The sequence below is a fragment of the Lepidochelys olivacea genome (genome assembly GCF_965140295.1).
Source record: "Lepidochelys olivacea isolate rLepOli2 genome assembly, chromosome: 16".
Lineage (NCBI taxonomy): Eukaryota > Metazoa > Chordata > Testudines > Cheloniidae > Lepidochelys > Lepidochelys olivacea.
This window is the reverse complement of record NC_140426.1, coordinates 7,501-24,232: the sequence shown is the minus strand read 5'-3', so window position 1 is coordinate 24,232 and position 16,732 is coordinate 7,501.

The following is a 16,732-nucleotide window of genomic DNA, read 5'->3' as shown; positions in this document are numbered from 1 at the left end:
TAACAATACAAAACCAAACACACACAAGTACCTTCTCCTCCAACAGAACTCCCACTCAAACTCCCCTGTTTACAGCTCTGTTTGCTACCTCCTGTGACGCTGCCTGACTGGCTGCAACCTTTATAGGACCCCTAGTCAGTGAAGCCCCGCCCCCTAATCAGGGCTCAGCTTCTGTCCCAGCACAAAGCCCCTACACACACAGATACTACCAATACAAAACCAAACACACACAAATACCTTCTCCTCCAACAGAACTCCCACTCAAACTCCCCTGTTTACAGCTCTCTTTGATAGCTCCTGTGCCGCTGCCGGACTGGCTGCAACCTTTATAGGACCCCTAGTCAGGGAAGCCCCGCCCACTAATCAGGGCTCAGCTTCTTTCCCAGCACAAAGCCCCTACACATACAGATACCACCAATACAAAACCAAACACACACAAGTACCTTCTACTCCAACAGAACTCCCACTCAAACTCCCCTGTTTACAGCTCTGTTTGCTAGCTCCTGTGCCGCTGCAGCTGTCTGTGCCGCTGCCTGACTGGCTGATACCTTTATAGGATCCCTAGTCAGTGACGCCCCGCCCCCTAATCAGGGCTCAGCTTCTCTCCCAGCACAAAGCCCCTACACATACAGATACTAACAATACAAAACCAAACACACACAAATACCTTCTCCTCCCACTTAAACTCCCCTGTTTACAGCTCTGTTTGCTAGCTCCTGTGCCGCTGCCTGACTGGCTGCTACCTTTATAGGACCCCTAGTCAGGGAAGCCTTGCCCCCTAATCAGGGCTCAGCTTCTCTCCCAGCACAAAGCCTCTACACATACAGATACTACCAATAGAAATCCAAACACACACAAATACCTTCTCCTCCAACAGAACTCCCACTCCAACTTTCCTCTTTACAGCTCTGTTTGCTAGCTCCTGTGCCGCTGCAACTGTCTGTGCCGCTGCCTGACTGGCTGCTACCATTATAGGACCCCTAGTCAGGGAAGCCCCGCCCCCTAATCAGGGCTCAGCTTCTGTCCCAGCACAAAGCCCCTACACACACAGATACTACCAATACAAAACCAAACACACACACAAATACCTTCTCCTCCAACAGTGCTCCCACTCAAACTCCCCTGTTTACAGCTCTGTTTGCTAGCTCCTGTGCCGCTGCAGCTGTCTGTGCCACTGCCTGACTGGCTGATACCTTTTTTGGACCCCTAGTCAGTGAAGCCCCGCCCCCTAATCACGGCTCAGCTTCCCTCCCAGCACAAAGCCCCTACACATACAGATACTACCAATACAAAACCAAACACACACAAATACCTTCTCCTCCAACAGAACTCCCACTCAAACTCCCCTGTTTACAGCACTGTTTGCTAGCTCCTGTGCCGCTGCCTGACTGGCTGCTACCTTTATAGGACCCCTAGTCAGGGAAGCCCCGCCCCCTAATCAGGGCTCAGCTTCTCTCCCAGCACAAAGCCCCTGCACATACAGATACCACCAATACAAAAGCAAACACACACAAGTACCTTCTCCTCCAACAGAACTCCCACTCATACTCCCCTGTTTACAGCTCTGTTGGCTAGCTCCTCTGCCACTGCAGCATCTGTGCCGCTGCCTGACTGGGTGCTACCTTTATAGGACCCCTGGTCAGTGAAGCCCCGCACCCTAATCAGGGCTCAGCTTCTCTCCCAACACAAAGCCCCTACACATACAGATAGTAACAATACAAAACCAAACACACACAAATACCTTCTCCTCCAACAGAACTCCCACTCAAACTCCCCTGTTTACAGCTCTGTTTGCTAGCTCCTGTGCCGCTGCAGCTGTCTGTGCCGCTGCCTGACTGGCTGTTACCTTTATAGGACCCCTAGTCAGTGAAGCCCCGCCCCCTAATCAGGGCTCAGCTTCTGTCCCAGCACAAAGCCCCAAACACACACAGATACTACCAATACAAAACCAAACACACACAAATACCTTCTCCTCCAACAGAACTCCCACTCAAACTCCCCTGTTTACAGCTCTGTTTGATAGCTCCTGTGCCGCTGCCTGACTGGCTGCTACCTTTATAGGACCCCTAGCCAGGGAAGCCCCGCCCCCTAATCAGGGCTCAGCTTCTCTCCCAGGACAAAGACCCTACACATACAGATACCACCAATACAAAACCAAACACACACAAATACCTTCTACTCCATCAGAACTCCCACTCAAACTCCCCTGTTTACAGCTCTGTTTGCTAGCTCCTGTGCCGCTGCAGCTGTCTGTGCCGCTGCCTGACTGGCTGATACCTTTCTAGGACCCCTAGTCAGTGAAGCCCCGCCCCCTAATCACGGCTCAGCTTCTCTCCCAGCACAAAGCCCCTACACATACAGATACCACCAATACAAAACCAAACACACACAAGTACCTTCTACTCCAACAGAACTCCCACTCAAACTCCACTGTTTACAGCTCTGTTTGCTAGCTCCTGTGCCGCTGCAGCTGTCTGTGCCGCTGCCTGACTGGCTGCTACCATTATAGGACCCCTAGTCAGGGAAGCCCCGCCCCCTAATCAGGGCTCAGCTTCTGTCCCAGCACAAAGCCCCTACACACACAGATACTACCAATACAAAACCAAACACACACACAAATACCTTCTCCTCCAACAGTACTCCCACTCAAACTCCCCTGTTTACAGCTCTGTTTGCTAGCTCCTGTGCCGCTGCAGCTGTCTGTGCCGCTGCCTGACTGGCTGATACCTTTTTTGGACCCCTAGTCAGTGAAGCCCCGCCCCCTAATCACGGCTCAGCTTCCCTCCCAGCACAAAGCCCCAAACACACACAGATACTACCAATACAAAACCAAACACACACAAATACCTTCTCCTCCAACAGAACTCCCACTCAAACTCCCCTGTTTACAGCTCTGTTTGATAGCTCCTGTGCCGCTGCCGGACTGGCTGCAACCTTTATAGGACCCCTAGTCAGGGAAGCCCCGCCCACTAATCAGGGCTCAGCTTCTTTCCCAGCACAAAGCCCCTACACATACAGATAGTAACAATACAAAACCAAACACACACAAATACCTTCTCCTCCAACAGAACTCCCACTCAAACTCCCCTGTTTACAGCTCTGTTGGCTAGCTCCTCTGCCACTGCAGCATCTGTGCCGCTGCCTGAATGGCTGCTACTTTTATAGGACCCCTGGTCAGTGAAGCCCCGCACCCTAATCAGGGCTCAGCTTCTCTCCCAACACAAAGCCCCTACACATACAGATACTAACAATACAAAACCAAACACACACAAATACCTTCTCCTCCAACAGAACTCCCACTCAAACTCCCCTGTTTACAGCTCTGTTTGCTACCTCCTGTGACGCTGCCTGACTGGCTGCAACCTTTATAGGACCCCTAGTCAGTGAAGCCCCGCCCCCTAATCAGGGCTCAGCTTCTGTCCCAGCACAAAGCCCCTACACACACAGATACTACCAATACAAAACCAAACACACACAAATACCTTCTCCTCCAACAGAACTCCCACTCAAACTCCCCTGTTTACAGCTCTGTTTGATAGCTCCTGTGCCGCTGCCGGACTGGCTGCAACCTTTATAGGACCCCTAGTCAGGGAAGCCCCGCCCACTAATCAGGGCTCAGCTTCTTTCCCAGCACAAAGCCCCTACACATACAGATACTACCAATACAAAACAAAAGACACACACAAATACCTTCTCCTCCAACAGAACTCCCACTCAAACTCCCCTGTTTACAGCTCTGTTGGCTAGCTCCTCTGCCACTGCAGCATCTGTGCCGCTGCCTGAATGGCTGCTACTTTTATAGGACCCCTGGTCAGTGAAGCCCCGCACCCTAATCAGGGCTCAGCTTCTCTCCCAACACAAAGCCCCTACACATACAGATACTACCAATACAAAACCAAAGACACACACAAATACCTTCTCCTCCAACAGAACTTCCACTCAAACTCCCCTGTTTACAGCTCTGTTTGCTAGCTCCTGTGCCGCTGCCTGACTGGCTGCTACCTTTATAGGACCCCTAGTCAGGGAAGCCCCGCCCCCTAATGAGGGCTCAGCTTCTCTCCCAGCACAAAGCCCCTGCACATACAGATACCACCAATACAAAACCAAACACACACAAGTACCTTCTCCTCCAACAGAACTCCCACTCATACTCCCCTGTTTACAGCTCTGTTGGCTAGCTCCTCTGCCACTGCAGCATCTGTGCCGCTGCCTGAATGGCTGCTACTTTTATAGGACCCCTGGTCAGTGAAGCCCCGCACCCTAATCAGGGCTCAGCTTCTCTCCCAACACAAAGCCCCTACACATACAGATACTAACAATACAAAACCAAACACACACAAATACCTTCTCCTCCAACAGAACTCCCACTCAAACTCCCCTGTTTACAGCTCTGTTTGCTACCTCCTGTGACGCTGCCTGACTGGCTGCAACCTTTATAGGACCCCTAGTCAGTGAAGCCCCGCCCCCTAATGAGGGCTCAGCTTCTGTCCCAGCACAAAGCCCCTACACACACAGATACTACCAATACAAAACCAAACACACACAAATACCTTCTACTCCAACAGAACTCCCACTCAAACTCCCCTGTTTACAGCTCTGTTTGATAGCTCCTGTGCCGCTGCCTGACTGGCTGCTACCTTTATAGGACCCCTAGCCAGGGAAGCCCCGCCCCCTAATCAGGGCTCAGCTTCTCTCCCAGGACAAAGACCCTACACATACAGATACCACCAATACAAAACCAAACACACACAAATACCTTCTACTCCATCAGAACTCCCACTCAAACTCCCCTGTTTACAGCTCTGTTTGCTAGCTCCTGTGCCGCTGCAGCTGTCTGTGCCGCTGCCTGACTGGCTGATACCTTTCTAGGACCCCTAGTCAGTGAAGCCCCGCCCCCTAATCACGGCTCAGCTTCTCTCCCAGCACAAAGCCCCTACACATACAGATACCACCAATACAAAACCAAACACACACAAGTACCTTCTACTCCAACAGAACTCCCACTCAAACTCCCCTGTTTACAGCTCTGTTTGCTAGCTCCTGTGCCGCTGCAGCTGTCTGTGCCGCTGCCTGACTGGCTGATACCTTTATAGGATCCCTAGTCAGTGACGCCCCGCCCCCTAATCAGGGCTCAGCTTCTCTCCCAGCACAAAGCCCCTACACATACAGATACTAACAATACAAAACCAAACACACACAAATACCTTCTCCTCCCACTTAAACTCCCCTGTTTACAGCTCTGTTTGCTAGCTCCTGTGCCGCTGCCTGACTGGCTGCTACCTTTATAGGACCCCTAGTCAGGGAAGCCTTGCCCCCTAATCAGGGCTCAGCTTCTCTCCCAGCACAAAGCCTCTACACATACAGATACTACCAATACAAATCCAAACACACACAAATACCTTCTCCTCCAACAGAACTCCCACTCAAACTCCCCTGTTTACAGCTCTGTTCGCTAGCTCCTCTGCCACTGCAGCATCTGTGCCGCTGCCTGACTGGGTGCTACCTTTATAGGACCCCTGGTCAGTGAAGCCCCGCACCCTAATCAGGGCTCAGCTTCTCTCCCAACACAAAGCCCCTACACATACAGATAGTAACAATACAAAACCAAACACACACAAATACCTTCTCCTCCAACAGAACTCCCACTCAAACTCCCCTGTTTACAGCTCTGTTTGCTAGCTCCTGTGCCGCTGCCTGACTGGCTGTTACCTTTATAGGACCCCTAGTCAGTGAAGCCCCGCCCCCTAATCAGGGCTCAGCTTCTGTCCCAGCACAGAGTCCCTACACACACAGATAGTACCAATACAAAGCCAAACACACACAAATACCTTTTCCTCCAACAGAACTCCCACTCAAACTCCCCTGTTTACACCTCTGTTTGCTAGCTCCTGTGCCGCTGCCGGACTGGCTGCAACCTTTATAGGACCCCTAGTCAGGGAAGCCCCGCCCACTTATCAGGGCTCAGCTTCTTTCCCAGCACAAAGCCCCTACACATACAGATACTAACAATACAAAACCAAACACACACAAATACCTTCTCCTCCAACAGAACTCCCACTCAAACTCCCCTGTTTACAGCTCTGTTTGCTACCTCCTGTGCCGCTGCCTGACTGGCTGCAACCTTTATAGGACCCCTAGTCAGTGAAGCCCCGCCCCCTAATCAGGGCTCAGCTTCTCTCCCAGCACGAAGCCCATACACATACAGATACCACCAATACAAAACCAAACACACACAGATACCTTCTACTCCATCAGAACTCCCACTCAAACTCCCCTGTTTACAGCTCTGTTTGCTAGCTCCTGTGCCGCTGCAGCTGTCTGTGCCGCTGCCTGACTGGCTGCTACCTTTCTAGGACCCCTAGTCAGTGAAGCCCCGCCCCCTAATCAGGGCTCAGCTTCTCTACCAGCACAAAGGCCCTGCACATACAGATACCACCAATACAAAACCAAAGACACACAAGTACCTTCTCCTCCAACAGAACTCCCACTCATACTCCCCTGTTTACAGCTCTGTTGGCTAGCTCCTCTGCCACTCCAGCATCTGTGCCGCTGCCTGACTGGCTGCTACCTTTATAGGACCCCTGGTCAGTGAAGCCCCGCACCCTAATCAGGGCTCAGCTTCTCTCCCAACACAAAGCCCCTACACATACAGATACCACCAATACAAAACCAAACACACACAAGTACCTTCTACTCCAACAGAACTCCCACTCAAACTCCCCTGTTTACAGCTCTGTTTGCTAGCTCCTGTGCCGCTGCCTGACTGGCTGCTACCTTTATAGGACCCCTAGTCAGGGAAGCCTTGCCCCCTAATCAGGGCTCAGCTTCTCTCCCAGCACAAAGCCTCTACACATACAGATACTACCAATACAAATCCAAACACACACAAATACCTTCTCCTCCAACAGAACTCCCACTCCAACTTTCCTCTTTACAGCTCTGTTTGCTAGCTCCTGTGCCGCTGCAACTGTCTGTGCCGCTGCCTGACTGGCTGCTACCTTTATAGGACCCCTAGTCAGGGAAGCCCCGCCCCCTAATCAGGGCTCAGCTTCTGTCCCAGCACAAAGCCCCTACACATACAGATACTACCAATACAAAACCAAACACACACAAATACCTTCTCCTCCACCAGAACTCCCACTCAAACTCCACTGTTTACAGCTCTGTTTGCTAGCTCCTGTGCCGCTGCAGCTGTCTGTGCCGCTGCCTGACTGGCTGCTACCTTTATAGGACCCCTAGTCAGGGAAGCCCCGCCCCCTAATCAGGGCTCAGCTTCTGTCCCAGCACAACGCCCCTACACACACAGATACTACCAATACAAAACCAAACACACACACAAATACCTTCTCCTCCAACAGTACTCCCACTCAAACTCCCCTGTTTACAGCTCTGTTTGCTAGCTCCTGTGCCGCTGCAGCTGTCTTTGCCGCTGCCTGACTGGCTGATACCTTTTTTGGACCCCTAGTCAGTGAAGCCCCGCCCCCTAATCACGGCTCAGCTTCTCTCCCAGCACAAAGCCCCTACACATACAGATACTACCAATACAAAACCAAACACACACAAATACCTTCTCCTCCAACAGAACTCCCACTCAAACTCCCCTGTTTACAGCACTGTTTGCTACCTCCTGTGCCGCTGCCTGACTGGCTGCTACCTTTATAGGACCCCTAGTCAGGGAAGCCCCGCCCCCTAATCAGGGCTCAGCTTCTCTCCCAGCACAAAGCCCCTGCACATACAGATACCACCAATACAAAAGCAAACACACACAAGTACCTTCTCCTCCAACAGAACTCCCACTCATACTCCCCTGTTTACAGCTCTGTTGGCTAGCTCCTCTGCCACTGCAGCATCTGTGCCGCTGCCTGACTGGGTGCTACCTTTATAGGACCCCTGGTCAGTGAAGCCCCGCACCCTAATCAGGGCTCAGCTTCTCTCCCAACACAAAGCCCCTACACATACAGATAGTAACAATACAAAACCAAACACACACAAATACCTTCTCCTTCAACAGAACTCCCACTCAAACTCCCCTGTTTACAGCTCTGTTTGCTAGCTCCTGTGCCGCTGCCTGACTGGCTACTACCTTTATAGGACCCCTAGTCAGGGAAGCCCCGCCCCCTAATCAGGGCTCAGCTTCTCTCCCAACACAAAGCCCCTACACATACAGATACTAACAATACAAAACCAAACACACACAAATACCTTCTCCTCCAACAGAACTCCCACTCAAACTCCCCGGCTTACAGCTCTGTTTGCTAGCTCCTGTGCCGCTGCAGCTGTCTGTGCCGCTGCCTGACTGGCTGCTACCTTTCTAGGACCCCTAGTCAGTGAAGCCCCGCCCCCTAATCAGGGCTCAGCTTCTCTCCCAGCACAAAGGCCCTGCACATACAGATACCACCAATACAAAACCAAACACACACAAGTACCTTCTCCTCCAACAGAACTCCCACTCATACTCCCCTGTTTACAGCTCTGTTGGCTAGCTCCTCTGCCACTGCAGCATCTGTGCCGCTGCCTGACTGGCTGCTACCTTTATAGGACCCCTGGTCAGTGAAGCCCCGCACCCTAATCAGGGCTCAGCTTCTCTCCCAACACAAAGCCCCTACACATACAGATACTACCAATACAAAACCAAACACACAAATACCTTCTCCTCCAACAGAACTCCCACTCAAACTCCCCTGTTTACAGCTCTGTTTGCTAGCTCCTGTGCCGCTGCCTGACTGGCTGCTACCTTTATAGGACCCCTAGTCAGGGAAGCCCCGCCCCCTAATCAGGGCTCAGCTTCTCTCCCAGCACAAAGCCCCTGCACATACAGATACCACCAATACAAAACCAAACACACACAAGTACCTTCTCCTCCAACAGAACTCGCACTCAAACTCCCCTGTTTAAAGCTGTGTTGGCTAGCTCCTGTGCCGCTGTCTGACTGGCTGCTACCTTTATTGGACCCCTAGTCAGGGAAGCCCCGCACCCTAATCAGGGCTCAGCTTCTCTCCCAGCACAAAGCCCATACACATACAGATACTAAGAATACAAAACCAAACACACACAGATACCTTCTACTCCAACAGAACTCCCACTCAAACTCCCCTGTTTACAGCTCTGTTTGATAGCTCCTGTGCCGCTGCAGCTGTCTGTGCCGCTGCCTGACTGGCTGCTACCTTTATAGGACCCCTAGTCAGTGAAGCCCCGCCCCCTAATCAGGGCTCAGCTTCTGTCCCAGCACAAAGCCCCTACACACACAGATAATACCAATACAAAACCAAACACACACAAATACCTTCTCCTCCAACAGAACTCCCACTCAAACTCCCCTGTTTACAGCTCTGTTTGATAGCTCCTGTGCCGCTGCCGGACTGGCTGCAACCTTTATAGGACCCCTAGTCAGGGAAGCCCCGCCCACTTATCAGGGCTCAGCTTCTTTCCCAGCACAAAGCCCCTACACATACAGATACTACCAATACAAAACCAAAGACACACACAAATACCTTCTCCTCCAACAGAACTCCCACTCATACTCCCCTGTTTACAGCTCTGTTGGCTAGCTCCTCGGCCACTGCAGCATCTGTGCCGCTGCCTGAATGGCTGCTACTTTTATAGGACCCCTGGTCAGTGAAGCCCCGCACCCTAATCAGGGCTCAGCTTTTCTCCCAACACAAAGCCCCTACACATACAGATACTAACAATACAAAACCAAACACACACAAATACCTTCTCCTCCAACAGAACTCCCACTCAAACTCCCCTGTTTACAGCTCTGTTTGCTACCTCCTGTGACGCTGCCTGACTGGCTGCAACCTTTATAGGACCCCTAGTCAGTGAAGCCCGCCCCCTAATGAGGGCTCAGCTTCTGTCCCAGCACAAAGCCCCTACACACACAGATACTACCAATACAAAACCAAACACACACAAATACCTTCTACTCCAACAGAACTCCCACTCAAACTCCCCTGTTTACAGCTCTGTTTGATAGCTCCTGTGCCGCTGCCTGACTGGCTGCAACCTTTATAGGACCCCTAGTCAGTGAAGCCCCGCCCCCTAATCAGGGCTCAGCTTCTCTCCCAGCACAAAGCCCATACACATACAGATACTAGGAATACAAAACCAAACACACACAGATACCTTCTACTCCAACAGAACTCCCACTCAAACTCCCCTGTTTACAGCTCTGTTTGATAGCTCCTGTGCCGCTGCCTGACTGGCTGCTACCTTTATAGGACCCCTAGCCAGGGAAGCCCCGCCCCCTAATAAGGGCTCAGCTTCTCTCCCAGGACAAAGACCCTACACATACAGATACCACCAATACAAAACCAAACACACACAAATACCTTCTACTCCATCAGAACTCCCACTCAAACTCCCCTGTTTACAGCTCTGTTTGCTAGCTCCTGTGCCGCTGCAGCTGTCTGTGCCGCTGCCTGACTGGCTGATACCTTTTTTGGACCCCTAGTCAGTGAAGCCCCGCCCCCTAATCACGGCTCAGCTTCTCTCCCAGCACAAAGCCCCTACACATACAGATACTACCAATACAAAACCAAACACACACAAATACCTTCTCCTCTAACAGAACTCCCACTCAAACTCCGCTGTTTACAGCACTGTTTGCTAGCTCCTGTGCCGCTGCCTGACGGGCTGCTACCTTTATAGGACCCCTAGTCAGGGAAGCCCCGCCCCCTAATCAGGGCTCAGCTTCTCTCCCAGCACAAAGCCCCTGCACATACAGATACCACCAATACAAAAGCAAACACACACAAGTACCTTCTCCTCCAACAGAACTCCCACTCATACTCCCCTGTTTACAGCTCTGTTGGCTAGCTCCTCTGCCACTGCAGCATCTGTGCCGCTGCCTGACTGGGTGCTACCTTTATAGGACCCCTGGTCAGTGAAGCCCCGCACCCTAATCAGGGCTCAGCTTCTCTCCCAACACAAAGCCCCTACACATACAGATAGTAACAATACAAAACCAAACACACACAAATACCTTCTCCTCCAACAGAACTCCCACTCAAACTCCCCTGTTTACAGCTCTGTTTGATAGCTCCTGTGCCGCTGCCGGACTGGCTGCAACCTTTATAGGACCCCTAGTCAGGGAAGCCCCGCCCACTTATCAGGGCTCAGCTTCTTTCCCAGCACAAAGCCCCTACACATACAGATACTACCAATACAAAACCAAAGACACACACAAATACCTTCTCCTCCAACAGAACTCCCACTCAAACTCCCCTGTTTACAGCTCTGTTTGCTAGCTCCTGTGCCGCTGCCTGACTGGCTGCTACCTTTATAGGACCCCTAGTCAGTGAAGCCCCGCCCCCTAATCAGGGCTCAGCTTCTGTCCCAGCACAAAGCCCCTACACACACAGATAATACCAATACAAAACCAAACACACACAAATACCTTCTCCTCCAACAGAACTCCCACTCAAACTCCCCTGTTTACAGCTCTGTTTGATAGCTCCTGTGCCGCTGCCGGACTGGCTGCAACCTTTATAGGACCCCTAGTCAGGGAAGCCCCGCCCACTTATCAGGGCTCAGCTTCTTTCCCAGCACAAAGCCCCTACACATACAGATACTACCAATACAAAACCAAAGACACACACAAATACCTTCTCCTCCAACAGAACTCCCACTCAAACTCCCCTGTTTACAGCTCTGTTTGCTAGCTCCTGTGCCGCTGCCTGACTGGCTGCTACCTTTATAGGACCCCTAGTCAGGGAAGCCCCGCCCCCTAATCAGGGCTCAGATTCTCTCCCAGCACAAAGGCCCTGCACATACAGATACCACCAATACAAAACCAAACACACACAAGTACCTTCTCCTCCAACAGAACTCCCACTCATACTCCCCTGTTTACAGCTCTGTTGGCTAGCTCCTCTGCCACTGCAGCATCTGTGCCGCTGCCTGACTGGCTGCTACCTTTATAGGACCCCTGGTCAGTGAAGCCCCGCACCCTAATCAGGGCTCAGCTTCTCTCCCAACACAAAGCCCCTACACATACAGATACTACCAATACAAAACCAAACACACACAAATACCTTCTCCTCCAACAGAACTCCCACTCAAACTCCCCTGTTTACAGCTCTGTTTGCTAGCTCCTGTGCCGCTGCCTGACTTGCTGCTACCTTTATAGGACCCCAGTCAGTGAAGCCCCGCCCCCTAATCAGGGCTCATCTTCTCTCCCAGCAGAAAGCCTCTACACATACAGATACTACCGATACAAAACCAAACACACACAAATACCTTCTCCTCCAACAGAACTCCCACTCAAACTCCCCTATTTACAGCTCTGTTTGCTAGCTCCTGTGCCGCTGCCTGACTGGCTGCTACCTTTATAGGACCCCTAGTCAGTGAAGCCCCGCCCCCTAATCAGGGCTCAGCTTCTGTCCCAGGACAAAGCCCCTACACACACAGATACTACCAATACAAAAGCAAACACACACAAATACCTTCTCCTCCAACAGAACTCCCACTCAAACTCCCCTGTTTACAGCTCTGTTTTCTAGCTCCTGTGCCGCTGCAGCTGTCTGTGCCGCTGCCTGACTGGCTGATACCTTTATAGCACCCCTAGTCAGTGAAGCCCCGCCCCCTAATCAGGGCTCAACTTCTCTCCCAGCAAAAAGCCCCTACACATACAGATACTACCAAAACAAAACCAAACACACACACACACACACACACACACAAAAATACCTTCTCCTCCAACAGAACTCCCACTCAAACTCCCCTGTTTACAGCTCTGTTTGCAAGCTCCTGTGCCGCTGCAGCTGTCTGTGCCGCTGCCTGACTGGCTGCTACCTTTCTAGGACCCCTAGTCAGCGAAGCCCCGCCCCCTAATCAGGACTCAGCTTCTCTCCCAGCACAAAGCCCCTCCAAGCCTCTACACATACAGATACCACCAATACAAAACCAAACACACAAACAAATACCTTTTCCTCCAACAGAACTCCCACTCAAACTCCCCTGTTTACAGCTCTGTTTGCTAGCTCCTGTGCCGCTGCCTGACTGGCTGCTTCCTTTATAGGACCCCTACTCAGTCAAGCCCCGCCCCCTAATCAGGGCTCAGCTTCTCTCCCAGCACAAAGCCCCTACACATACAGATACTACCAATACAAAACTAAACACACACAAATACCTTCTCCTCCACCAGAACTCCTACTCAAACTCCCCTGTTTACAGCTCTGTTTGCTAGCTCCTGTGCCGCTGCCTGACTGGCTGCTACCTTTATAGGACCCCTAGTCAGGGAAGCCCCGCCCCCTAAACAGGGCTCAGCTTCTCTCCCAGCACAAAGCCCCTCCAAGCCTCTACACATGCAAATACTACCAATACAAAACCAGACAAACACAAATACCTTCTCCTCCAACAGAACTCCCACTCAAACTCCCCTGTTTACAGCTCTGTTTGCTAGCTCCTGTGCTGCTGCAGCTGTCTGTGACGCTGCCTGACTGGCTGCTACCTTTATAGGACCCCTGGTCAGTGAAGCCCCGCCCCCTAATCAGGGCTCAGCTTCTCTCCCAGCACAAAGCCTCTACACATACAGATACTACCAATACAAAACCAAACACACACAAATACCTTCTCCTCCAACAGAACTCCCACTCAAACTCCCCTGTTTACAGCTCTGGTTGCTAGCTCCTGTGCCCCTGCAGCTGTCTGTGACGCTGCCTGACTGGCTGCTACCTTCATAGGACCCCTAGTCAGCGAAGCCCCGCCCCCTAATCAGGGCTCATCTTCTCTCCCAGCACAAAGCCCCTCCAAGACCCTACACATACAGATACTACCAATACAAAACCAAACACACACAAATACCTTCTCCTCCAACAGAACTCCCACTCAAACTCCCCTGTTTACAGCTCTGTTTGCTAGCTCCAGTGCCGCTGCAGCTGTCTGTGCCGCTGCCTGACTGGCTGTTACCTTTATAGGACCCCTAGTCACTGAAGCCCCGCCCTGTAATCAGGGCTCAGCCTCTCTCCCAGCACAAAGCCCCTACACATACAGATACTACCAATACAAAACCAAGCACACACAAATACCTTCTCCTCCAACAGAACTCCCACTCAAACTCCCCTGTTTACAGCTCTGTTTGCTAGCTCCTGTGCCGCTGCCTGACTGGCTGCTACCTTTATAGGACCCCTAGTCAGTGAAGGCCCGCCCCCTAATTAGGGCTCAGCTTATCTCCCAGCACAAAGCCCCTCCAAGCCCCTACACATACAGATACTACCAATACAAAACCAAACACACACAAATACCTTCTTCTCCAACAGAACTCCCACTCAAACTCCCCTGTTTACAGCTCTGTTTGCTAGCTCCTGTGCCGTTGCAGCTGTCTGTGCCGCTGCCTGACTGGCTGCTACCTTTATAAGACCCCTGGTCAGTGAAGCCCCGCCCCCTAATCAGGGCTCAGCTTCTCTCCCAGCAAAAAGCCCCTACACATACAGATACCACCAATACAAAACCAAACACACACAGATACCTTCTCCTCCAACCGAACTCCCACTCAAACTCCCCTGTTTGCAGCTCTGTTTGCTAGCTCCTGTGCCGCTGCCTGACTGGCTGCTACCTTTCTAGGACTCCTAGTCAGTGAAGCCCCGCCCCCTAATCAGGGCTCAGCTTCTCTCCCAGCACAAAGCCCCTACACATACAGATACCACCAATACAAAACCAAACACACACAAATACCTTCTCCTCCAACAGAACTCCCACTCAAACTCCCCTGTTTACAGCTCTGTTTGCTACCTCCTGTACCGCTGTAGCTGTCTGTGTCGCTGCCTGACTGGCTGCTCCCTTTATAAGACCCCTAGTCAGTGAAGCCCCGCCCCTAATCAGGGCTCAGCTTTTCTCCCAGCACAAAGACCCTACACATACAGATACTACCAATACAAAACCAAACACACACAAATACCTTCTCCTCCAAAAGAACTCGCACTCAAACTCCCCTGTTTACATCTCTGTTTGCTAGCTCCTGTGCCACTGCCTGACTGGCTGCTACCTTTCTAGGACTCCTAGTCGGTGAAGCCCCGCCCCCTAATCAGGGCTCAGCTTCTCTCCCAGCACAAAGCCTCTACACATACAGATACTACCAATACAAAACCAAACACACACAAATACCTTCTCCTCCAACAGAACTCCCACTCAAACTCCCCTGTTTACAGCTCTGTTTGCTAGCTCCTGTGCTGCTGCAGCTGTCTGTGCCCCTGCCTGACTGGCTGCTCCCTTTATAGGACCCCTGGTCAGTGAAGCCCCGCCCCCTAATCAGGGCTCAGCTTTTCTCCCAGCACAAAGACCCTACACATACAGATACTACCAATACAAAACCAAACACACACAAATACCTTCTCTTCCAACAGAACTCCCACTCAAACTCCCCTGTTTACAGCTCTGTTTGCTAGCTCCTGTGCCGCTGCCTGACTGGCTGCTACCTTTATAGGACCCCTAGTCAGTGAAGCCCCGCCCCCTAATCAAGGCCCAGCTTCGCTCCCAGCACAAAGCCCGTCCAAGCCTCTACACATACAGATACTACCAATACAAAACCAAACACACACACAAATACCTTCTCCTCCAACAGAACTCCCACTCTAACTCCCTTGTTTACAGCTCTGTTTGCTAGCTCCTGTACCGCTGCAGCTGTCTGTGTCGCTGCCTGACTGGCTGCTCCCTTTATAGGACCCCTCGTCAGTGAAGCCTCGCCCCCTAATCAGGGCTCAGCTTCTCTCCCAGCACAAAGCCCCTCCAAGCCTCTACACATACAGATACCACCAATACAAAACCAGACACACACAAATACCTTCTCCTCCAACAGAACTCCCACTCAAACTCCCCTGTTTACAGCTCAGTTTGCAAGATCCTGTGCCACTGCAGCTGTCTGTGCCGCTGCCTGACTGGCTGCTACCTTTATAGGACCCCTGGTCAGTGAAGCCCCGCCCCCTAATCAGGGCTCAGCTTCTCTCCCAGCAAAAAGCCCCTACACATACAGATACCACCAATACAAAACCAAACACACACAAACACCTTCTCCTCCAACAGAACTCCCACTCAAACTCCCCTGTTTACAGCTCTGTTTGCTAGCTCCTGTGCCGCCGCCTGACTGGCTGCTACCTTTCTAGGACTCCTAGTCAGTGAAGCCCCGCCCCCTAATCAGGGCTCAGCTTCTCTCCCAGCACGAAGCCCCTACACATACAGATACCACCAACACAAAACCAAACACACAAATACCTTCTCCTCCAACAGAACTCCCACTCTAACTCCCCTGTTTACAGCTCTGTTTGCTAGCTCCTGTACCGCTGCAGCTGTCTGTGCAGCAGCCTGACTGGCTGCTCCCTTTATAGGACCCCTAGTCAGTGAAGCCCCGCCCCCTAATCAGGGCTCAGCTTCTCTCCCAGCGCAAAGCCCCTCCAAGCCCCTACACATACAGATACTACCAATACAAAACCAAACACACACAAATACCTTCTTCTCCAACAGAACTCCCACTCAAACTCCCCTGTTTACAGCTCTGTTTCCTAGCTCCTGTGCCGTTGCAGCTGTCTGTGCCGCTGCCTGACTGGCTGCTACCTTTATAAGACCCCTGGTCAGTGAAGCCCCGCCCCCAATCAGGGCTCAGCTTCTCTCCCAGCAAAAAGCCCCTACACATATAGATACCACAAACACAAAACCAAACACACACAAATACCTTCTCCTCCAACAGAACTCCCACTCAAACTCCCGTATTTACAGTTCTGTTTGCTAGCTCCTGTGC